This window comes from Hemiscyllium ocellatum, unplaced genomic scaffold, assembly GCF_020745735.1.
Source record: "Hemiscyllium ocellatum isolate sHemOce1 unplaced genomic scaffold, sHemOce1.pat.X.cur. scaffold_1309_pat_ctg1, whole genome shotgun sequence".
Taxonomy (NCBI): Eukaryota; Metazoa; Chordata; class Chondrichthyes; order Orectolobiformes; family Hemiscylliidae; genus Hemiscyllium; species Hemiscyllium ocellatum.
In genome coordinates this window covers 44,498-69,073 of record NW_026867734.1, presented here as the reverse complement: position 1 = coordinate 69,073, position 24,576 = coordinate 44,498, and the positions used below count along the sequence as shown (strand labels likewise).

Here is a 24,576-nt window from a genome sequence, read left to right as displayed (position 1 = left end):
CATCTCAATGCTTTTCACAATAAGTACCTCCCCCAGTCCCTCACTAATAAATCAATGGTCCATTTAAACAAACTGGGAATTGCATTCCACAGTCTGCAGACAGCTTCCCCAAAACCAATGACTAATGTTTTATCATCTGCAAATTTGATATCCGACACCAATTCCACATCAGTGATAGATACACCAGACAAACAGGTGACTAATACTGAAGCCTGAGGAAAAATCAAAGAATTGCGAAACTTCATCAAATGGGGACATACCAAACCCAAAATGGCAACACTGCTTTCTCCCCACTGAAGGTGCAACACTGCTCAGATTCTCCGGCAATTTCTGTTCAGTTTCTGAACCTTGAGGAACTCAACTATTTCAAAACACATGCAGTATTCTTCTTATCATCAGGTTGGTCTACATCACAAACACTTCCTTCTTCTTTATCCTTTAAAGCAAATCAGTCAAGTTCATCCGACACTACCTTCCCTTAACAATTCCATGATGACTATCTTGGATGATGACGTGGAGGAGCCGGTGTTGGACTGGAGTGGACAATGTTAAAAACCACATAACACCAGCTTATAGTCCAACAGCTTTATTTGGAAGCAATAGCTGCTCCTTCATCAGGTAACAATGTGTGATTCCTTTTCAGCTTCATCTTGGATTGAACTTTCACTCACCGTGTGGTTATTTCTATCATCTCTCAGAGTTTTACCGAGTCATTTGCTCATTAATGGAAATATAAAAGCAGCTGGTCTCCACTCCTCCTATTTCTGACCTGCACCGTCCAACACAAGGGCAACAATTATTGTCTGTTTTCTTATTCTCTCTGATCTGGGAACTTCATTGTTGCACAAGTTAGTGACCGCTACTGACCACAAGTGGGAATTGCAACCAAACCGCAGAAATACTCAAGAGTCTGTCAGGGTGAAAGAAGTCAGCAAACAGATTCTGTCTGTGCACGACACAATCAGATTGGTGTACATTTCGATTCAAAAATAAAATAACCGACCTGATATCATAAGTAATGCTGTGCCCATAAACAATGGGCTGCCCAGACAGTTTTCACTTGATATTAGGCTGTATTTCACAAAAACACTGGGAGTAATGTTGAAAGGAGGGAAATCTAGAAATAAAATGAAAAACTCAGGATTTCTGTCAAGAAGCCAGTTTATTTGAAACGGGTATCGCCCTGACTCCTTAATCTTCTAGGGTCCCTCCTCAATTTCAAAGTGGTGGGAAACCGCACTGCAGAGGTTTGGCGCCGTTCGTGTGGCTGACTCAAGCTTCTGTGCATATCGAAGTGTTTCATTTACACTGCGAAAAGTGGTCTTTTTGGTGTTGAGCGGTTTAAAAGCCGCCGCATGCGATGGCCGGGAATCGAACACGGGTCAACTGCTTGGAAGGCAGCTATGCTCACCACTATATCACCATCGCAACTGGGACATGTCCTCCACACATCAGCTAATGTGCAATTCGACCAATAGTTCTTCATTCGAAATTTCAGTCTTCTTGCAAATTTTACGCTGAAATATTGCAATTCACCAGTAATAAAAGACTGACTTTTACTCGTTCCATACTTCTCATTATACCTTTTCATTCACACTTTCTCATGCACACAAACCAGCATTTATCATCATCTCAGATAAATCCACAGCTAAAATATCAACAAAATCTCACCGCAACCCGGGATCTGTCACACAATCAAAACTTGTCAACTTCTCACAAACGCTTTTGCCCCAAACATCCATTCTCCTGCTCCTCGGATGCTGTCTGACCTGCTCTGCTTTTCCACCACCACTCTCATCTCCACCAGTGGCAGTACCCACTTTCGCCTTTCTCTTCATACACTTTTCCCACCAACTTTGCTTTTTCTTTCTGATTTACCGCATCTGTACTACTTTCCGCTTTTAACATTTCTGAAGGGTTTTCCACAAACAAAAAGGCAAAAAGAAGGAACTGTTAGACTGACTACATGCTGCAGTAATTCTGGAGAAGAGGAAACTCCTGGTAACAGTTCACGAAGCAGAAATCTCTCGAGAAATCTGTATTAATCCGCACTTCCATTCTCTTGATCGATTTGTAGTTTTCTCTGTTACATTGTAGAAGAGGGGGAGGGTGGAGTCGCAGCTGGGAGGGAGAGAAACCAGGCTGATTTTCAAAGTTTTACGATCAGAGTGTCATACAGCATGGAAACAGATCCTTAGGTCCAGCCAGTTTATGCTGACCATGTCCCCAAACACAACTGTAACCACCTGCATGCAATTGAACATTTCCCATTTGCGAGCATTTGGTCATATCTCTCTAAACCTTTCCTATTCGTGAACTTATCCAAGCGTCTTTTCAACGTTGTAACTGTACCTGCGTCCACCACTTTCTCTGACAGTTCATTGCACGCACCAAGCACTCGATGTGTAAAAAAATTGTCCCTCATTTCCTTTTTAAATCCATAATCCCCCTGTCCACGCAACAGTAAATCAAAGATCCATCTCAATGCTTTTCACAATAAGTACCTCCCCCAGTCCCTCACTAATAAATCAATGGTCCATTTAAACAAACTGGGAATTGCATTCCACAGTCTGCAGACAGCTTCCCCAAAACCAATGACTAATGTTTTATCATCTGCAAATTTGATATCCGACACCAATTCCACATCAGTGATAGATACACCAGACAAACAGGTGACTAATACTGAAGCCTGAGGAAAAATCAAAGAAATTGCGAAACTTCATCAAATGGGGACATACCAAACCCAAAATGGCAACACAGCTTTCTCCCCACTGAAGGTGCAACACTGCTCAGATTCTCCGGCAATTTCTGTTCAGTTTCTGAACCTTGAGGAACTCAACTATTTCAAAACACATGCAGTATTCTTCTTATCATCAGGTTGGTCTACATCACAAACACTTCCTTCTTCTTTATCCTTTAAAGCAAATCAGTCAAGTTCATCCGACACTATCTTCCCTTAACAATTCCATGATGACTATCTTGGATGATGACGTGGAGGAGCCGGTGTTGGACTGGAGTGGACAATGTTAAAAACCACATAACACCAGCTTATAGTCCAACAGCTTTATTTGGAAGCAATAGCTGCTCCTTCATCAGGTAACAATGTGTGATTTCTTTTCAGCTTCATCTTGGATTGAACTTTCACTCACCGTGTGGTTATTTCTATCATCTCTCAGAGTTTTACCGAGTCATTTGCTCATTAATGGAAATATAAAAGCAGCTGGTCTCCACTCCTCCTATTTCTGACCTGCACCGTCCAACACAAGGGCAACAATTATTGTCCGTTTTCTTATTCTCTCTGATCTGGGAACTTCATTGTTGCACAAGTTAGTGACCGCTACTGACCACAAGTGGGAATTGCAACCAACCCGCAGAAATACTCAAGAGTCTGTCAGGGTGAATGAAGTCAGCAAACAGATTCTGTCTGTGCACGACACAATCAGATTGGTGTACATTTCGATTCAAAAATAAAATAACCGACCTGATATCATAAGTAATGCTGTGCCCATAAACAATGGACTGCCCAGACAGTTTTCACTTGATATTAGGCTGTATTTCACAAAAACACTGCGAGTAATGTTGAAAGGAGGGAAATCTAGAAATAAAATGAAAAACTCAGGATTTCTGTCAAGACGCCAGTTTATTTGAAACGGGTATCGCCCTGACTCCTTAATCTTCTAGGGTCCCTCCTCAATTTCAAAGTGGTGGGAAACCGCACTGCAGAGGTTTGGCGCCGTTCGTGTGGCTGACTCAAGCTTCTGTGCTTATCGAAGTGTTTCATTCCCACTGCGGAAAGTGGTCTTTTTGGTGTTGAGCGGTTTAAAAGCCGCCACATGCGATGGCCGGGAATCGAACCCGGGTCAACTGCTTGGAAGGCAGCTATGCTCACCACTATACCACCATCGCAACTGGGACATGTTCTCCACACATCAGCTAATGTGCAATTCGACCAATAGTTCTTCATTCGAAATTTCAGTCTTCTTGCAAATTTTACGCTGAAATATTGCAATTCACCACTAATAAAAGACTGACTTTTACTCGTTCCATACCTTTTCTTTCACACTTTCTCATGCACACAAACCAGCATTTATCATCATCTCAGATAAATCCACAGCTAAAATATCAACAAAATCTCACCGCAACCCGGGATCTGTCACACAATCAAAACTTGTCAACTTCTCACAAACGCTTTTGCCCCAAACATCCATTCTCCTGCTCCTCGGATGCTGTCTGACCTGCTCTGCTTTTCCACCACCACTCTCATCTCCACCAGTGGCAGTACCCACTTTCGCCTTTCTCTTCATACACTTTTCCCACCAACTTTGCTTTTTCTTTCTGATTTACCGCATCTGTACTACTTTCCGCTTTTAACATTTCTGAAGGGTTTTCCACAAACAAAAAGGCAAAAAGAAGGAACTGTTAGACTGAGTACATGCTGCAGTAATTCTGGAGAAGAGGAAACTCCTGGTAACAGTTCACGAAGCAGAAATCTCTCGAGAAATCTGTATTAATCCGCACTTCCATTCTCTTGATCGATTTGTAGTTTTCTCTGTTACATTGTAGAAGAGGGGGAGGGTGGAGTCGCAGCTGGGAGGGAGAGAAACCAGGCTGATTTTCAAAGTTTTACGATCAGAGTGTCATACAGCATGGAAACAGATCCTTAGGTCCAGCCAGTTTATGCTGACCATTTCCCCAAACACAACCGTAACCACCTGCATGCAATTGAACATTTCCCATTTGCTAGCATTTGGTCATATCTCTCTAAACCTTTCCTATTCGTGAACTTATCCAAGCGTCTTTTCAACGTTGTAACTGTACCTGCGTCCACCACTTTCTCTGACAGTTCATTGCACGCACCAAGCACTCGATGTGTAAAAAAATTGTCCCTCATTTCCTTTTTAAATCCATAATCCCCCTGTCCACGCAACAGTAAATCAAAGATCCATCTCAATGCTTTTCACAATAAGTACCTCCCCCAGTCCCTCACTAATAAATCAATGGTCCATTTAAACAAACTGGGAATTGCATTCCACAGTCTGCAGACAGCTTCCCCAAAACCAATGACTAATGTTTTATCATCTGCAAATTTGATATCCGACACCAATTCCACATCAGTGATAGATACACCAGACAAACAGGTGACTAATACTGAAGCCTGGGGAAAAATCAAAGAAATTGCGAAACTTCATCAAATGGGGACATACCAAACCCAAAATGGCAACACAGCTTTCTCCCCACTGAAGGTGCAACACTGCTCAGATTCTCCGGCAATTTCTGTTCAGTTTCTGAACCTTGAGGAACTCAACTATTTCAAAACACATGCAGTATTCTTCTTATCATCAGGTTGGTCTACATCACAAACACTTCCTTCTTCTTTATCCTTTAAAGCAAATCAGTCAAGTTCATCCGACACTACCTTCCCTTAACAATTCCATGATGACTATCTTGGATGATGACGTGGAGGAGCCGGTGTTGGACTGGAGTGGACAATGTTAAAAACCACATAACACCAGCGTATAGTCCAACAGCTTTATTTGGAAGCAATAGCTGCTCCTTCATCAGGTAACAATGTGTGATTTCTTTTCAGCTTCATCTTGGATTGAACTTTCACTCACCGTGTGGTTATTTCTATCATCTCTCAGAGTTTTACCGAGTCATTTGCTCATTAATGGAAATATAAAAGCAGCTGGTCTCCACTCCTCCTATTTCTGACCTGCACCGTCCAACACAAGGGCAACAATTATTGTCCGTTTTCTTATTCTCTCTGATCTGGGAACTTCATTGTTGCACAAGTTAGTGACCGCTACTGACCACAAGTGGGAATTGCAACCAACCCGCAGAAATACTCAAGAGTCTGTCAGGGTGAATGAAGTCAGCAAACAGATTCTGTCTGTGCACGACACAATCAGATTGGTGTACATTTCGATTCAAAAATAAAATAACCGACCTGATATAATAAGTAATGCTGTGCCCATAAACAATGGACTGCCCAGACAGTTTTCACTTGATATTAGGCTGTATTTCACAAAAACACTGCGAGTAATGTTGAAAGGAGGGAAATCTAGAAATAAAATGAAAAACTCAGGATTTCTGTCAAGACGCCAGTTTATTTGAAACGGGTATCGCCCTGACTCCTTAATCTTCTAGGGTCCCTCCTCAATTTCAAAGTGGTGGGAAACCGCACTGCAGAGGTTTGGCGCCGTTCGTGTGGCTGACTCAAGCTTCTGTGCATATCGAAGTGTTTCATTCCCACTGCGGAAAGTGGTCTTTTTGGTGTTGAGCGGTTTAAAAGCCGCAGATTGCGATGGTCGGGAATCGAACCTGGGTCAACTGTTTGGAACGCAGCTATGCTCACCACTATACCACCATCGCAACTGGGGCATGTCCTCCACACATCAGCTAATGTGCAATTCGACCAATAGTTCTTCATTCGAAATTTCAGTCTTCTTGCAAATTTTACGCTGAAATATTGCAATTCACCACTAATAAAAGACTGACTTTTACTAGTTCCATACCTTTTCTTTCACACTTTCTCATGCACACAAACCAGCATTTATCATCATCTCAGATAAATCCACAGCTAAAATATCAACAAAATCTCACCGCAACCCGGGATCTGTCACACAATCAAAACTTGTCAACTTCTCACAAACGCTTTTGCCCCAAACATCCATTCTCCTGCTCCTCGGATGCTGTCTGACCTGCTCTGCTTTTCCACCACCACTCTCATCTCCACCAGTGGCAGTACCCACTTTCGCCTTTCTCTTCATACACTTTTCCCACCAACTTTGCTTTTTCTTTCTGATTTACCGCATCTGTACTACTTTCCGCTTTTAACATTTCTGAAGGGTTTTCCACAAACAAAAAGGCAAAAAGAAGGAACTGTTAGACTGAGTACATGCTGCAGTAATTCTGGAGAGGAGGAAACTCCTGGTAACAGTTCACGAAGCAGAAATCTCTCGAGAAATCTGTATTAATCCGCACTTCCATTCTCTTGATCGATTTGTAGTTTTCTCTGTTACATTGTAGAAGAGGGGGAGGGTGGAGTCGCAGCTGGGAGGGAGAGAAACCAGGCTGATTTTCAAAGTTTTAGAATCAGAGTGTCATACAGCATGGAAACAGATCCTTAGGTCCAGCCAGTTTATGCTGACCATTTCCCCAAACACAACTGTAACCACCTGCATGCAATTGAACATTTCCCATTTGCTAGCATTTGGTCATATCTCTCTAAACCTTTCCTATTCGTGAACTTATCCAAGCGTCTTTTCAACGTTGTAACTGTACCTGCGTCCACCACTTTCTCTGACAGTTCATTGCACGCACCAAGCACTCGATGTGTAAAAAAAATGTCCCTCATTTCCTTTTTAAATCCATAATCCCCCTGTCCACGCAACAGTAAATCAAAGATCCATCTCAATGCTTTTCACAATAAGTACCTCCCCCAGTCCCTCACTAATAAATCAATGGTCCATTTAAACAAACTGGGAATTGCATTCCACAGTCTGCAGACAGCTTCCCCAAAACCAATGACTAATGTTTTATCATCTGCAAATTTGATATCCGACACCAATTCCACATCAGTGATAGATACACCAGACAAACAGGTGACTAATACTGAAGCCTGGGGAAAAATCAAAGAATTGCGAAACTTCATCAAATGGGGACATACCAAACCCAAAATGGCAACACTGCTTTCTCCCCACTGAAGGTGCAACACTGCTCAGATTCTCCGGCAATTTCTGTTCAGTTTCTGAACCTTGAGGAACTCAACTATTTCAAAACACATGCAGTATTCTTCTTATCATCAGGTTGGTCTACATCACAAACACTTCCTTCTTCTTTATCCTTTAAAGCAAATCAGTCAAGTTCATCCGACACTACCTTCCCTTAACAATTCCATGATGACTATCTTGGATGATGACGTGGAGGAGCCGGTGTTGGACTGGAGTGGAAAATGTTAAAAACCACATAACACCAGCTTATAGACCAACAGCTTTATTTAAAAGCAATAGCTGCTCCTTCATCAGGTAACAATGTGTGATTTCTTTTCAGCTTCATCTTGGATTGAACTTTCACTCACCGAGTGGTTATTTCTATCATCTCTCAGAGTTTTACCGAGTCATTTGCTCATTAATGGAAATATAAAAGCAGCTGGTCTCCACTCCTCCTATTTCTGACCTGCACCGTCCAACACAAGGGCAACAATTATTGTCTGTTTTCTTATTCTCTCGGATCTGGTAACTTCATTGTTGCACAAGTTAGTGACCGCTACTGACCACAAGTGGGAATTGCAACCAACCCGCAGAAATACTCAAGAGTCTGTCAGGGTGAATGAAGTCAGCAAACAGATTCTGTCTGTGCACGACACAATCAGATTGGTGTACATTTCGATTCAAAAATAAAATAACCGACCTGATATCATAAGTAATGCTGTGCCCATAAACAATGGACTGCCCAGACAGTTTTCACTTGATATTAGGCTGTATTTCACAAAAACACTGGGAGTAATGTTGAAAGGAGGGAAATCTAGAAATAAAATGAAAAACTCAGGATTTCTGTCAAGACGCCAGTTTATTTGAAACGGGTATCGCCCTGACTCCTTAATCTTCTAGGGTCCCTCCTCAATTTCAAAGTGGTGGGAAACCGCACTGCAGAGGTTTGGCGCCGTTCGTGTGGCTGACTCAAGCTTCTTCGCATATCGAAGTGTTTCATTCCCACTGCGGAAAGTGGTCTTTTTGGTGTTGAGCGGTTTAAAAGCCACCGCATGCGATGGCCGGGAATCGAACCCGGGTCAACTGCTGGGAAGGCAGCCATGCTCACCACTATATCACCATCGCAAGTGGAACACGCCCGCCACACATCAGCTAATGTGCAATTCGACCAATAGTTCTTCATTCGAAATTTCAGTCTTCTTGCAAATTTTACGCTGAAATATTGCAATTCACCAGTAATAAAAGACTGACTTTTACTCGTTCCATACTTCTCATTATACCTTTTCATTCACACTTTCTCATGCACACAAACCAGCATTTATCATCATCTCAGATAAATCCACAGCTAAAATATCAACAAAATCTCACCGCAACCCGGGATCTGTCACACAATCAAAACTTGTCAACTTCTCACAAACGCTTTTGCCCCAAACATCCATTCTCCTGCTCCTCGGATGCTGTCTGACCTGCTCTGCTTTTCCACCACCACTCTCATCTCCACCAGTGGCAGTACCCACTTTCGCCTTTCTCTTCATACACTTTTCCCACCAACTTTGCTTTTTCTTTCTGATTTACCGCATCTGTACTACTTTCCGCTTTTAACATTTGTGAAGGGTTTTCCACAAACAAAAAGGCAAAAAGAAGGAACTGTTAGACTGACTACATGCTGCAGTAATTCTGGAGAAGAGGAAACTCCTGGTAACAGTTCACGAAGCAGAAATCTCTCGAGAAATCTGTATTAATCCGCACTTCCATTCTGTTGATCGATTTGTAGTTTTCTCTGTTACATTGTAGAAGAGGGGGAGGGTGGAGTCGCAGCTGGGAGGGAGAGAAACCAGGCTGATTTTCAAAGTTTTAGAATCAGAGTGTCATACAGCATGGAAACAGATCCTTAGGTCCAGCCAGTTTATGCTGACCATGTCCCAAAACACAACTGTGACCACCTGCATGCAATTGAACAATTCCCATTTGCTAGCATTTGGTCATATCTCTCTAAACCTTTCCTATTCGTGAACTTATCCAAGCGTCTTTTCAACGTTGTAACTGTACCTGCGTCCACCACTTTCTCTGACAGTTCATTGCACGCACCAAGCACTCGATGTGTAAAAAAATTATCCCTCATTTCCTTTTTAAATCCATAATCCCCCTGTCCACGCAACAGTAAATCAAAGATCCATCTCAATGCTTTTCACAATAAGTACCTCCCCCAGTCCCTCACTAATAAATCAATGGTCCATTTAAACAAACTGGGAATTGCATTCCACAGTCTGCAGACAGCTTCCCCAAAACCAATGACTAATGTTTTATCATCTGCAAATTTGATATCCGACACCAATTCCACATCAGTGATAGATACACCAGACAAACAGGTGACTAATACTGAAGCCTGGGGAAAAATCAAAGAATTGCGAAACTTCATCAAATGGGGACATACCAAACCCAAAATGGCAACACTGCTTTCTCCCCACTGAAGGTGCAACACTGCTCAGATTCTCCGGCAATTTCTGTTCAGTTTCTGAACCTTGAGGAACTCAACTATTTCAAAACACATGCAGTATTCTTCTTATCATCAGGTTGGTCTTAATCTCAAACACTTCCTTCTTCTTTATCCTTTAAAGCAAATCAGTCAAGTTCATCCGACACTACCTTCCCTTAACAATTCCATGATGACTATCTTGGATGATGACGTGGAGGAGCCGGTGTTGGACTGGAGTGGACAATGTTAAAAACCACATAACACCAGCGTATAGTCCAACAGCTTTATTTGGAAGCAATAGCTGCTCCTTCATCAGGTAACAATGCGTTTTTCCTTTTCAGCTTCATCTTGGATTGAACTTTCACTCACCGTGTGGTTATTTCTATCATCTCTCAGAGTTTTACCGAGTCATTTGCTCATTAATGGAAATATAAAAGCAGCTGGTCTCCACTCCTCCTATTTCTGACCTGCACCGTCCAACACAAGGGCAACAATTATTGTCTGTTTTCTTATTCTCTCTGATCTGGGAACTTCATTGTTGCACAAGTTAGTGACCGCTACTGACCACAAGTGGGAATTGCAACCAACCCGCAGAAATACTCAAGAGTCTGTCAGGGTGAATGAAGTCAGCAAACAGATTCTGTCTGTGCACGACACAATCAGATTGGTGTACATTTCGATTCAAAAATAAAATAACCGACCTGATATCATAAGTAATGCTGTGCCCATAAACAATGGACTGCCCAGACAGTTTTCACTTGATATTAGGCTGTATTTCACAAAAACACTGGGAGTAATGTTGAAAGGAGGGAAATCTAGAAATAAAATGAAAAACTCAGGATTTCTGTCAAGACGCCAGTTTATTTGAAACGGGTTTCGCCCTGACACCTTAATCTTCTAGGGTCCCTCCGCAATTTCAAAGTGGTGGGAAACCGCACTGCAGAGGTTTGGGGCCGTTCGTGTGGCTGACTCAAGCTTCTGTGCATATCGAAGTGTTTCATTCCCACTGCGGAAAGTGGTCTTTTTGGTGTTGAGCGGTTTAAAAGCTGCCGCATGCGATGGCCAGGAATCGAGCCCGGGTCAACTGCTTGGAAAGCAGCTATGCGCACCACTATACCACCACCGCAACTGGGACATGCCCTCCACACATCAGCTAATGTGCAATTCGACCAATAGTTCTTCATTCGAAATTTCAGTCTTCTTGCAAATTTTACGCTGAAATATTGCAATTCGCCGGTAATAAAAGACTGACTTTTACTCGTTCCATACTTCTCATTATACCTTTTCTTTCACACTTTCTCATGCACACAAACCAGCATTTATCATCATCTCAGATAAATCCACAGCTAAAATATCAACAAAATCTCACCGCAACCCGGAGTCTGTCACACAATCAAAACTTGTCAACTTCTCACAAACGCTTTTTCCCCAAACATCCATTCTCCTGCTCCTCGGATGCTGTCTGACCTGCTCTGCTTTTCCACCACCACTCTCATCTCCACCAGTGGCAGTACCCACTTTCGCCTTTCTCTTCATACACTTTTCCCACCAACTTTGCTTTTTCTTTCTGATTTACCGCATCTGTACTACTTTCCGCTTTTAACATTTCTGAAGGGTTTTCCACAAACAAAAAGGCAAAAAGAAGGAACTGTTAGACTGAGTACATGCTGCAGTAATTCTGGAGAAGAGGAAACTCCTGGTAACAGTTCACGAAGCAGAAATCTCTCGAGAAATCTGTATTAATCCGCACTTCCATTCTCTTGATCGATTCGTAGTTTTCTCTGTTACATTGTAGAAGAGGGGGAGGGTGGAGTCGCAGCTGGGAGGGAGAGAAACCAGGCTGATTTTCAAAGTTTTACGATCAGAGTGTCATACAGCATGGAAACAGATCCTTAGGTCCAGCCAGTTTATGCTGACCATGTCCCCAAACACAACCGTAACCACCTGCATGCAATTGAACAATTCCCATTTGCTCGCATTTGGTCATATCTCTCTAAACCTTTCCTATTCGTGAACTTATCCAAGCGTCTTTTCAACGTTGTAACTGTACCTGCGTCCACCACTTTCTCTGACAGTTCATTGCACGCACCAAGCACTCGATGTGTAAAAAAATTGTCCCTCATTTCCTTTTTAAATCCATAATCCCCCTGTCCACGCAACAGTAAATCAAAGATCCATCCCAATGCTTTTCACAATAAGTACCTCCCCCAGTCCCTCACTAATAAATCAATGGTGCATTTAAACAAACTGGGAATTGCATTCCACAGTCTGCAGACAGCTTCCCCAAAACCAATGACTAATGTTTTATCATCTGCAAATTTGATATCCGACACCAATTCCACATCAGTGATAGATACACCAGACAAACAGGTGACTAATACTGAAGCCTGAGGAAAAATCAAAGAATTGCGAAACTTCATCAAATGGGGACATACCAAACCAAAATGGCAACACTGCTTTCTCCCCACTGAAGGTGCAACACTGCTCAGATTCTCCGGCAATTTCTGTTCAGTTTCTGAACCTTGAGGAACTGAACTATTTCAAAACACATGCAGTATTCTTCTTATCATCAGGTTGGTCTACATCACAAACACTTCCTTCTTCTTTATCCTTTAAAACAAATCAGTCAAGTTCATCCGACACTATCTTCCCTTAACAATTCCATGATGACTATCTTGGATGATGACGTGGAGGAGCCGGTGTTGGACTGGAGTGGACAATGTTAAAAACCACATAACACCAGCTTATAGTCCAACAGCTTTATTTGGAAGCAATAGCTGCTCCTTCATCAGGTAACAATGTGTGATTTCTTTTCAGCTTCATCTTGGATTGAACTTTCACTCACCGTGTGGTTATTTCTATCACCTCTCAGAGTTTTACCGAGTCATTTGCTCATTAATGGAAATATAAAAGCAGCTGGTCTCCACTCCTCCTATTTCTGACCTGCACCGTCCAACACAAGGGCAACAATTATTGTCCGTTTTCTTATTCTCTCTGATCTGGGAACTTCATTGTTGCACAAGTTAGTGACCGCTACTGACCACAAGTGGGAATTGAAACCAACCCGCAGAAATACTCAAGAGTCTGTCAGGGTGAATGAAGTCAGCAAACAGATTCTGTCTGTGCACGACACAATCAGATTGGTGTACATTTCGATTCAAAAATAAAATAACCGACCTGATATCATAAGTAATGCTGTGCCCATAAACAATGGACTGCCCAGACAGTTTTCACTTGATATTAGGCTGTATTTCACAAAAACACTGCGAGTAATGTTGAAAGGAGGGAAATCTAGAAATAAAATGAAAAACTCAGGATTTCTGTCAAGACGCCAGTTTATTTGAAACGGGTATCGCCCTGACTCTTTAATCTTCTAGGGTCCCTCCTCAATTTCAAAGTGGTGGGAAGCCGCACTGCAGAGGTTTGGCGCCGTTCGTGTGGCTGACTCAAGCTTCTGTGCATATCGAAGTGTTTCATTCCCATTGCGGAAAGTGGTCTTTTTGGTGTTGAGCGGTTTAAAAGCCGCCGCATGCGATGGCCGGGAATCGAACCCGGGTCAACTGCTTGGAAGGCAGCTATGCTCACCACTGCACCCCCTTTGCTGCACAATGCAAGTATTGGAGAAATCCGCTGATGTGCAATTCAAGCAATAGTTGTTGATTCTAAATTTCGGTCTTCTTTTATTAGAAATGTTGCAGTGAAATGTTCGAATTGAGAAGTCACAACAGAAAGAGTGTTACTGTGTGGATAGATCTCATTATGCCCCGCCTCACTTTTTAATACACACAAAGCAGTATTTCGGATTTCTCATGATCTGAAATCAATCAATAACAAAAGAACCAAGGAAATCAAAGGGCAACAGTGAAACCATCACACAATTCAAACTTGTGAAGTTCTCAGAAAGGGTCACCCGACCGAAATGTGAACTCGGATTTCTCTTCATACAGCTTTCCCCCCGACTTCGGTTTTGGTTTCTGATTTACAGCATCCGCAATTCTTTCGGGTTTTAAAACTTGGGAAGGCTTTTTGGAAACCAAAACGGCACCAAAAAACAGGAACTGTTGGACAGACTGAGCAGATGCTGCAGTAATTTTGTAGAGTAGGAAAAACCTCTCGAGAAATGTGCACTAATGCACAGTTGGAATCCGTTGATCGATTTGCAGATTCTTCTTTTGCTTTGTAGAAGAGGGGGAGGGTGGAGTCGCCGCGGGGAGGGAGAGAAACCAGGCTCATTTCCAATATTTTAGAATCAGAGTGTTATACAGCATGGAAACAGATCCTTGGGTCTCACCAGATCACACTGACCATGTTCCCAAACTCAACTTGAACCACCCGCATGTGCTTGAACATTTCCCATTTGCCAGTATTTCGTCATATCCCTCTAGACCTTTCCAACTCATGATTCGAAGGTGCCGGTGTTGGACTGTGGTGGACAACGTTAACAATCACACTACACCGGGGTATAGTCCAGCAGGTTTCTTTGGAAGTATAACCTTTCCAAACGCTGTCTCTTCATCAGGTGGTTGTGGAGATGAACTATTAGACACAGAATTTATAGCAACAGGATTGCAGGTATCATGGAATGTAATATTAAATATATTTAGATTAAGTATCTCATCCTTTAGAATGACCATGTTAGTTTCAGTTCTTTCATATGTAAATCCCAGAACTTTTTTAGAAGTTATCTTCTCAAGATATCTTTAACAATAGGTGCCACCTCAGCTCAGATAATGCATTGAAGGTGTGAGGTTAAAGTTTGTCTGGGTCCCAGTGTACAGATTCTTGCATGGATTTATGCAGTTTTTGACCAAAATAAAATATAATTCTGTAAGTACAAATTCACCCCACAAACTTATAGGTGTGTGCGTGATGGGGAGACCGAGTGTGTGTGTGCAGTGAGAGGTGTGAGTGCCTGTCAGAGAGTGTGTGTGGGTGTATGTGTCTGAGTGTATGGTGTATCAGACTGTGAGAGGGCGCATGCGTGAGTGTGACTGTGGGGAATGTGTGTTTGAGCTTATGAGAGAGAGCTTGCATATGAGAGAGGGCCTGCATGAGTATGGAGTGTGTGTGCGTGTGTGTGTGTGTGTGTTTGTGTGTGTGTGTGAGAGAGAGAGAGAGAGTGTGTAAAGTGCAGTGGGGTCACCTGTAGTGTGACATGAACTCAAGGTTCCTGTTGAGGTCAGCCCCATGGCTACCGAACTTAACCATCAGCTTCTGCTCGGTCACTTTGCGTTGTTGCCTGCGCCAAAGTCCGCCTTGAAGGATGGTCACCCAAATGACCAAGGCTGAATGTCCCAGACTGCTGAAGAGTACTCCGAATGGGAAGGAATCAGTGTGGCCATTCCCAATGTTTTAAATGATCAATAACCATCAGAGCCCTCATCAGAACATAAGTGCGGAACATCTTGGTGCATGGAATCATCAACCTTTCCCTTTCAGATAGATCGATCCAGCTCATAACAACCAGCTGTTCGAAAACAAAACACATCTCCTGTAACAATGTTTACTACTATCAAATATCGCAATTCCATTTTCTGATTTTTCTCATTCTTTCTTGGTAATGTAAACACTTTGTTTTTCATTATGCAAATGTATTTCACTGTGAACTCCTTTATCAATTAGAGGATCATAATTCTGTTTTTCGATATTTCCAGTATTTTTGTTTACCAGTGGAAGCACATTGTTCCTTATTACGGAAATTGATTTCACTTTCAACTCCTTTGTCCAATCACCATTTCATTGTTTAGGTGAACAAATCAACTTCTTATCACTGACTCTTCGCATCAGTGAAGTATTTTTTGTTGTTTGTGGGTTGTGGACAGACCATAACATATAGGAGCAGCTCACTGAGTCTGCTTTGCCATTCAATCATGGCTGATGTGAGACACAAAGCTCACTCACTGCAATAATTTCAGTCCGAGACAAGATCTGAATCAGTAGTGCCCTTTATTTCACACTTGCAAGTGGGTGTGATGTCCACAAGGCAGGGACAAAACACACTGAATTCAACAAATACTCGATATTTATATAATTTGGTTCCTACATATTTTTTCTTATTTCATTGCTTCCCCCCTGTTTACATCCTCCACTCCCTAAGACCGGTACCCATTACTCCTGTTTATCTCGTGTCTTATCCGGTCTTGTCTGTGAAAAAACATGCTCATTCCTGTTCTCAAGGCCATTTGACCTCTTCCTGCTGTGGGCACATCCTGGCCTTACCATTAATTACTCCCTCCATCTGTGCCGCCCCTCTCAGCATCTTATCATTAAGACTCGTTTAATTGGGGTTTGTTCCTGTGTTTCTGTAAAAGTGGGAAACAGATGTTTATACCTATTGTTTATACAGGCATATTGAGTTTAACTGTCTGTCTTCACAGCATCTTATCACGAAGCCCCTTTAATTGGGGTTACCATTGTTGTGTAGTCCCTTTTCTTTCTTGCATACATTTTTAGCTAACACAAAAAAAACAATTATGCATTTCCTCCACATAACTCCCATTCTTGTTGACTCAGCTCCTGGCTAAAACAATTACACACTGATGTGCGTTCAGTTATTTTTTATATAATGTATTAGAATTGCAGAAGCAACATTAATTTACCATATCCCACAGCTGATATGGTTTTTAACCCCATTCTCCTGCCTTCTCTCCATAATCCTCAATCCCCTTACCAATCAAGGTCTTACCTATCTGAGTATTACATACCCTTAATGATTTGGCCTCCATAGCCCTCTGCAGCAGTGAATTCCTCAGATTTACCACCCTCTGGTTGAAGAAATTCCTCATTGTTTCATTTCTAAAGAGTCGTTCCCTTCACTCTGAGGCTGGGTGCCCCAGATCCTAGTCAACAGTGGAAAGGTCTGCTTCACATCCACTCTGTCTAGGCCTCTCAGTATTCAGTAAGTTTCAATGAAATCTTCTCTCATCCTTCTAACCTCCAATCAGTACAGATTCAATGTTCTCAATCACTTATTTTTATTTCACCTGCAAACTAGCAACAGTGCCCTCAATCCCTTCATCCAGATCATTAATGTATAACATGAACAGTTGTTGTCCCTAAACTGACACATGCGAAATTCAACTAGTAACCAACTGCCACCTGAAAAAGACCCCTATCCCACTCTCTGCCTTCTGCCTCAATGTTGCTGGCAGTATCAGCACTTTTTGCCCATTGTTAATTCTTTTTCAGAATGTGATGCTGAGTCACTAGCTGAGGTGCTGTCGTCCACCTTGTAATATGTCTTGTCTGTGGCATTGTTTTGGTAATTCGGCTCTGCATCTTTTCTAGTTCCTGAAGCGTGAGACCTACAATTAGATGCAGTGTGTTTGTCAGGTCTAAACCAATAATTTGAAAAGATTAACTATACTGTCCTCATTAAAGAATTGTCTCAACATATCCTGTTTTCTTTTAAAATCTGTGAATGCAATTCTTCAAGACTCTCTGTTCCTGAACCACTGCTCAAATTGTATCACAAACTGGCATTTTAAATGTGAAGGGTTCAGCTGCAAATCTGGAATCTATCATTAAATAAGCGTTGGTTAAAGCATATTTAGATGTGATAATGAGGTGGCATTTTAGACCATCCAGGTTCGTTGTGAAGTTTCTTTGTCGATCTCCTGTGTGATGCATTCCCACCTGTGCCTTGAACAGAGTCTGTGAATTCTGACTATTCCTCAATGGATATCAAAGTGTTCTCATACAGGATGATAGAATCATGCTGTACTGAAGAGGCCCTTTGGCCCATCAAGTCTGTACTTTCCAAAAATACAGTATTACTTACACCAATCCTACATTACAGCACTAGGCCCACAGCTTTGAATATTATGATGTCTGAATGCTCATCAAAGTGCTTTAAAAAACATTTTGAGGTTTTCCATCTCAAAGACTCTCCCCCGACAGTGAGATCCAGAGCCCCAACTTCCTTTGGTTGAACATGTTTTCGGCAAATCCCCTCTTAAACCTCCTGCCTTTCACTTTAAAGTTATATCTCCTTGTTATTGACCCTTCATCTGAAGTGAACAGCTGCTATCTATGCCCTTCAAAATATTTTATACCTCTTTGAATACGCCCCTCTCTGCTCCGAAGAAAACAAGCTGAGCTTATCCAATCTCTCTTCATTGCTGAAATACTCCATCCCAGAACCATCCTGGCGAATCTCCTCTGCAGCCCCTCCAGTGCAATCACATCATCCTTATAATTGCAGTGATGATATAGAAGCAGGATAGAAGATGAAAGCCTGACTAACAGGAAGCAGAGACTCAGAATAAACAGTTCCATTTCAAACTGGTAACTAGTGGAATGCCACAGGGATCAATGCTGTGATCTCAAATATTTACAAATTGCATTAAACTACTGGATTCGGTTGAGCAAATGGGAAGAAAAAGTATAATGTGGCCACAGCATAGTGGTATCTTATTGACAGGAATAATAGAAAGCAGTGGAAGGAGACAGACTGCAGAATTCAGCAGGAGAGGGATCTGGCTGTTGTTGTACATGAATCACAGAAAAAGTAGCATACATGTGCATTAAGTAATTAAGTACTCAAATGTAATATTGACCTTTAATGTTAGGGGGTGAAGCCCTCCCACCGGCTGTGGCCCGATCAGTCAATGTTCTATCTTGGTAACTCAACGTGGAGATTCTGTGCCCTCCCCTTCACTGTTTGATCATGCTGCATTGCCCTTTGAGAAGGGCACTGCTTGTGACTGGCCACTCAGGTGTTTCCTTTCTTTCTGGTGGTGGAATTTAAATAAAGTACAGACTAGTTGTTTTCACTGTGACCAACACCTGCACACACACGACATGGGTGCTGGGGAAAAATAAGCACAATCGCTGTCAGGTGATAGTGTTGGGGAAAAAAACAGAATTGTCAGAGGTTGTGTTCACTCTGACAGTGGCAAAAAAAAGGGGTGATATATAAATGCAGGGTGGTCTTAAGACGGGAACCATCAAAACCATTTGAGAAACATTTAGAGATTAAATATAGAAAGCTATGGGTCAAGTACTGGAAAATGGGATTAGGAATAGACGGATATTAGGTAACTGGCACAAATGTGATTGGGCAATGGTCACTTTTCTGTGCTGTAAAAAGAAATTCCATGACTCCATCTCCCACTTTCTAACTACGAAGTCAATCTCTTTGTCCTTCTCTCTCTCTCTCTCTCTCTCTCTCTCTCTAGGTTCCGCCTCCATTCTCTGGATTACACTGAATTCTCAACTAAAGGAACTGTGGACCTTGGAAATCAGAAGAAAAGTAAGAAATTGCTGGAAAGTATCATCATGCCCATGCAGTGATCCTTCTTCTGAACTTTTTCCATGAACACACCCACTTCCCTTATTCCAACCTCAAACCAATCCCTGCCCCATTCCCACTCATCCCACACGGACTCCGGACCACCTTTAAACCAGCAGTGTTCAGACCCGAACAGGACAAATGGTACAGTCTACAGATTCAAAAACACCAGCAACAGCTCTCCTTCAAGATCCTCCGCTCCACGCTCGCAGCAATGCGCCGGCACCTAACCTCTCTACAGTCAGCCCTGCCTCAGCTGAGGGCCACACTCTCTCAGAATTGCAAAGGACCCACTCTGTACTACATCCTCAGGAGAATTCATATTCTCAACAAACAGTATTTCAATTCCATTTCAAACATCAAAAACTGTAAGTACAACAAACTTATATCTACCCACCTCCATAACCAGTGCTCCTCAAACATTCCAGCAGATTCCCCGGCCTCAGAAATGACTCAGACGCCATTAACCATCCAGCTGATGCAGCTACCACCCGCACGCTGATTGATGATGTCACTTCCGCCCTCATCATGGCCACTCCCACAATCACTTCCGCCCCTCACAATTCCTCATGCATCACACGTGACACTACTTATGCCCCCACCAGCGCCACTCACCTGCATTCTGCTGACACACCCCCCACGGATCCCACTGTCACTATCCCCACCCGCCAGAACCCTGAGGGGAACACTACCCCTGCTCATGACTCCACCCCCATTCCCCCACCATCACACCCACTCCAGTTACAGGTTCCGCCCCCACTCCCAGCTCCACACCCACACCAGATCCCAGCTCCCAGCCCTGCTGAGTTTTCACTATCCCCACAAACCTCCCCCTCACTGAGGATGAACGATCAGTCCTCAGCAAAGGACTCCCCTCCGTCCACGCATCAATGAATTTAATCCACGCCATGACGTCGAAAATTCTTCTGTCGCCTCTGCCTCCGAGCTTACTTTCACAAACAGGATTCCCGACCACCTTTCGAGGACCCCTTCGCCCACCTCCAACATACTGCATCCACCTGGACACCCCGCGCTGGCCTATTCCCTGTCCTCGACCTCCTCATTTCCAACTGCCGCCCAGACATTAACCGCCTCAACCTGTCTACCCCCCTCCCCTACTCCAACCTCTCACCCTCACAACGCGCAGCCCTCCAATCCCTCTGCTCCAATCCCAACCTCACTATCAAGCCAGTGGATAAAGGGGGCGCAGTGGTAGTCTGGGACACTGACCTCTACACCGCTGAAGCCAAACGCCAACTCGAGGACACCTCTTCCTACTGCCCCCTCGACAATGACCCAACCCCCCCATCACCAAACCATCATCTCCCAGACCATACAGCACCTCATCAACTCAGGAGGTCTGCCACCCACAGCTTCCAAACTCATAGTCCAGGAACCCCGCACTGCCCGGTTCTAACTCCTTCCCAAGATCCACAAGCCTGACCACCCTGGCCGACCCATTGTCTCAGCATGCTCCTGCTCCACTGAACTCATCTCTACCTACCTCGACACTGTCCTATATTCCCTAGTCCAGGAACTCCCCACATACATTCGAGACACCAACCATGCCCTCCACCTCCTCTAAGACTTCCGTTTCCCCGCCCCCAATGCCTCATCTTCACCATGGATATCCAATCCCTCTACACCTCCATCCGCCATGACCAGAGCCTCCAAGCCCTCCGAATTTTCCTCTCCAGATGTCCCCAACAGTACCCTTCCACCACTCTCATTCGTTTGGCCGAACTGGTCCTCACCCTTAACAATTTCTCCTTCGAATCCTCCCACTTCCTCCAGACCAAAGGCGTAGCCCTGGGTACACGTATGGGCCCCAGTTATGCCTGTCTCTTTGTTGGCTACATAGAACAGTTGATCTTCCGTAATTACACCAGCACCACTCCCCACCTCTTCCTCCGCTACATTGATGACTGCATTAGCGCCACCTCGTGCTCCCGCAAGGAGGTTGAGCAATTCGTCAACTTCACCAACACATTCCACCCTGACCTTAAATTTACCTGGACCATCTCCGACACCTCCCTCCCCTTCCTGGACCTCTCCATCTGCATTAATGACGACCGACTTGACACTGACATTTTTTACAAACCCACCGACTGGAATGTGTTGGTTTTTCACCAACCGTAACAAGGACAGAACGCCCCGGTGCTCACCTTCCACCCTACAAACCTTCGCATAAACCAAATAATCTGCTGACGTTTCTGCCACCTCCAAACAGACCCCACCACCAGGGATATATTTCCCTCCCCACCCCTTTCCGCCTTCCGCAAAGACCGGTCCCTCCGTGACTACCTGGTAAGGTCCACGCCTCCCTACAACCCACCCTCCCCTCCTGGCACTTTCCCCTGCCACCGCAGGAACCTTCTACCTCACCTCTATCCAAGGCCCTAAAGGAGCCTTCCACATCCATCAAAGTTCTACCTGCACATCCACTAATATCATTTATTGTATCCGTTGTTCCCGATGCGGTCTCCGATACATTGGGGAGACTGGGCATCTCCTACCAGAGCGCTTTAGGGAACATCTCCGGGACACCCGCACCAATCAACCACACCGGCCCGTGGCCCAACATTTCAACTCCTCCTGCCACTCTGCCGAGGACATGGAAGTCCTGGGCCTCCTTCACCGCCGCTCCCTCGCCACCAGATGCCTGGAGGAAGAATGCCTCATCTTCCGCCTCGAAACACTTCAAACTCAGGCATCAATGTGGACTTCAACAGTTTCCTCATTTCCCCTTCCCCCACCTCACCCTAGTTCGAAACTTCCAGCTCAGCACTGTCCCCATGATTGTCCAGGCTTGTCCTACCTGCCTACCTCCTTTTCCACCTATCCACTCCACCGTCTCCTCCCTGACCTATCACCTTCATTGCCCCCCCTCCCCCGCCCATCCATTGTACTCTATGCTACTTTCTCCCCACCCCCACACGCCTCTGGCTTATCTCTCCACGCTTCAGGCTCTCTGCCTTTATTCCTGATGAAGGACTTTTGCCTGAAACGTCGATTTCGCTGCACTTTAGATACTGCCTGAACTGCTGTGCTCTTCCAGCACCACTAATCCATTCCAACAAAGCTGACCAATCGGATCATAAGAACTTCAGTAGACTGGTCCTCTCCAGCCTCCCATTGGCTAGAACCGGAAAAATGACAGCCTCGCGATCGAATCGGACAGACCAGGATCTAAGCCCCGCCCCATAACAATGTAGCCGTTTCATGCACCCGGAAGCTGGTGTTGGCTGCAGTCGGAGGGAAGTTGCTGGTTGGTTTGTGAAGACGGTGAGAAATGGGATTGGTGTTCTTTCTGCTAGTGGAAGATTATAGTGAGGATATGTAGTCATACTGTAGTGTTACTACAAGCACAGATTGTTCCGGGAAGTCCAACTGCAGTTTCCACATGGGGGGAAAAATATAGAAACTCCCGTCTTGAGGAGCATGGAGCTCCTATCACTGAGCAGGCAGTGTGTGACCCAGGGAGAATGGAGATAGAGAGATCAGAGAGTGTGGAGCTCCCAGCAAAGGGACAATTAAGCAGCTACTTTTAAATTGTAACCTTCCTATTTTGTTCTATAAATCTACAATAGTAAGTGGAGTGGGTTCATCTTGATTCCATGTTTTTATTGAGATCTGTAATGAGCTGCCAGAGGAAGTGGTGGAGGCTGGTACAATGAAAAACATTTAAAAGTAATCTGGATGGGTATATGAATAGAAAGGATTTAGAGGGATATAGGTCAAATGCTGGCAAATGGGACCAGATTAATCTGGTCAGCATGGACGAGTTTGATAGAAAGGGTCTGTTTCGGTGGCTATAAATCTCTATGACTCTACGACCTGGCGAAGGTGTGAGATCAGACGTTATGTGACCCTGTGTGGTGGGTGGGCAGTTGGAGCCAGTGAGACCAGACGCACTTAGATGGCAGCAGGGGGAGGTGGGGGGTTGGAGCCAGTGAGATTAGATACTGTGTGACCTGGGAAGCCAATCTCCATCAGATGCCTCATGTGCAGTTTAATGTCTGTCATTTCTTTGCAGCTGCTAAAGTTGTGCTGATGCAGTATACTGGCATTGCCTCACACTATATAAAAAAAAGGAGAGGACTTACACGGCAAATGGTAGGGCCCTGGGGATTGCTGACAAGCAGAGACCTTGAGGTGCACGTACTATACAAAACGCTGGTGCGGCCGTACTTGGAATATTGTGTACAGTTCTGGTCGCCCCATTACAGGAAGGATGTGGAAGCATTGGAAAAGGTGCAGAGGAGATTTACCAGGATGTTGCCTGGTTTGGAGGGATGCTCTTATGAGTAAAGGCTGAGAGACTTGGGTCAGTTCTCATTGGAAAGAAGAAAGCTAAGAGAGGATTTGGTAGAGGCATACAAGATGATCAGAAGATTTGATAGGGTAGATAGTGAAAGTCGTTTTCCTAGGATGATGACACCAGTTTGTACGAGGGGGCATAGCAACAAATTGAGGGGCTTAAGACTGATGTCAGAGACAGGTTCTTTACTCAGAGAGTGATAAGGGTGTGGAATGCCCTGCCTGCCAATGGCTTTTGCCCGAAATGTCGCTTTTACTACTCCACGGATGCCGCCTGAAGTGCTGTGCTTTTCCAGTCCCACTAATCCAGAATGTAGTTAGCTCAGCCACATTAGAGTGATTTAAACAATCCTTGGATAAGCGCATGGATAATGATGGAGTTGAAAATCACACAACACCAGGTCATAGTCCAACAGGTGTAACTGGAAGCACATTAGCTTTCCAATTAAACCTGTTGGATTATGACCTGGTGTTTTGTGATTGTTAACTTTGGACACTCCAGTCCAACACCAGCATCTCCAAATAATGGATAATGATGGGATAGTGTAGGAGGATGGGCTTAACTTAGTTCACAGATCAGCACAACATCGAGGGCTGAAGGGCCTGTTCTGCGTTGTATTGTTCTATGTTCTAAGTTCGTTGAAAATGGAAGACAGAGTGCTGAAGGAAGTGTTTGGAACACTTGCCTTAATTGGTCAGGACCAAAGCCATGTGTGGACTACTGCCTATAATTTAGGTCGCCCTGCTAGAGGAAGAATGTTATTAACTTGGAAGAG

At 43.9% G+C, this 24,576-nt stretch overlaps 4 non-coding genes across 4 annotated transcripts; all 4 read right to left on the bottom strand.

The window, feature by feature from the left end:
- Positions 1 to 1,356: 1,356 nt before the first annotated feature.
- Positions 1,357 to 1,428, bottom strand: trnag-ucc (transfer RNA glycine (anticodon UCC)). The gene has a single exon. It is a non-coding gene; the product is annotated as a tRNA-Gly (tRNA).
- Positions 1,429 to 3,834: 2,406 nt separating this feature from the next.
- trnag-ucc (transfer RNA glycine (anticodon UCC)) lies at positions 3,835 to 3,906 on the bottom strand. Its single transcript has one exon. It is a non-coding gene; the product is annotated as a tRNA-Gly (tRNA).
- Positions 3,907 to 8,765: 4,859 nt separating this feature from the next.
- Positions 8,766 to 8,837, bottom strand: trnag-ucc (transfer RNA glycine (anticodon UCC)). Its single transcript has one exon. It is a non-coding gene; the product is annotated as a tRNA-Gly (tRNA).
- Positions 8,838 to 13,718: 4,881 nt separating this feature from the next.
- trnag-ucc (transfer RNA glycine (anticodon UCC)) lies at positions 13,719 to 13,790 on the bottom strand. Its single transcript has one exon. It is a non-coding gene; the product is annotated as a tRNA-Gly (tRNA).
- Between the last annotated feature and the right edge of the window lie 10,786 nt (positions 13,791 to 24,576).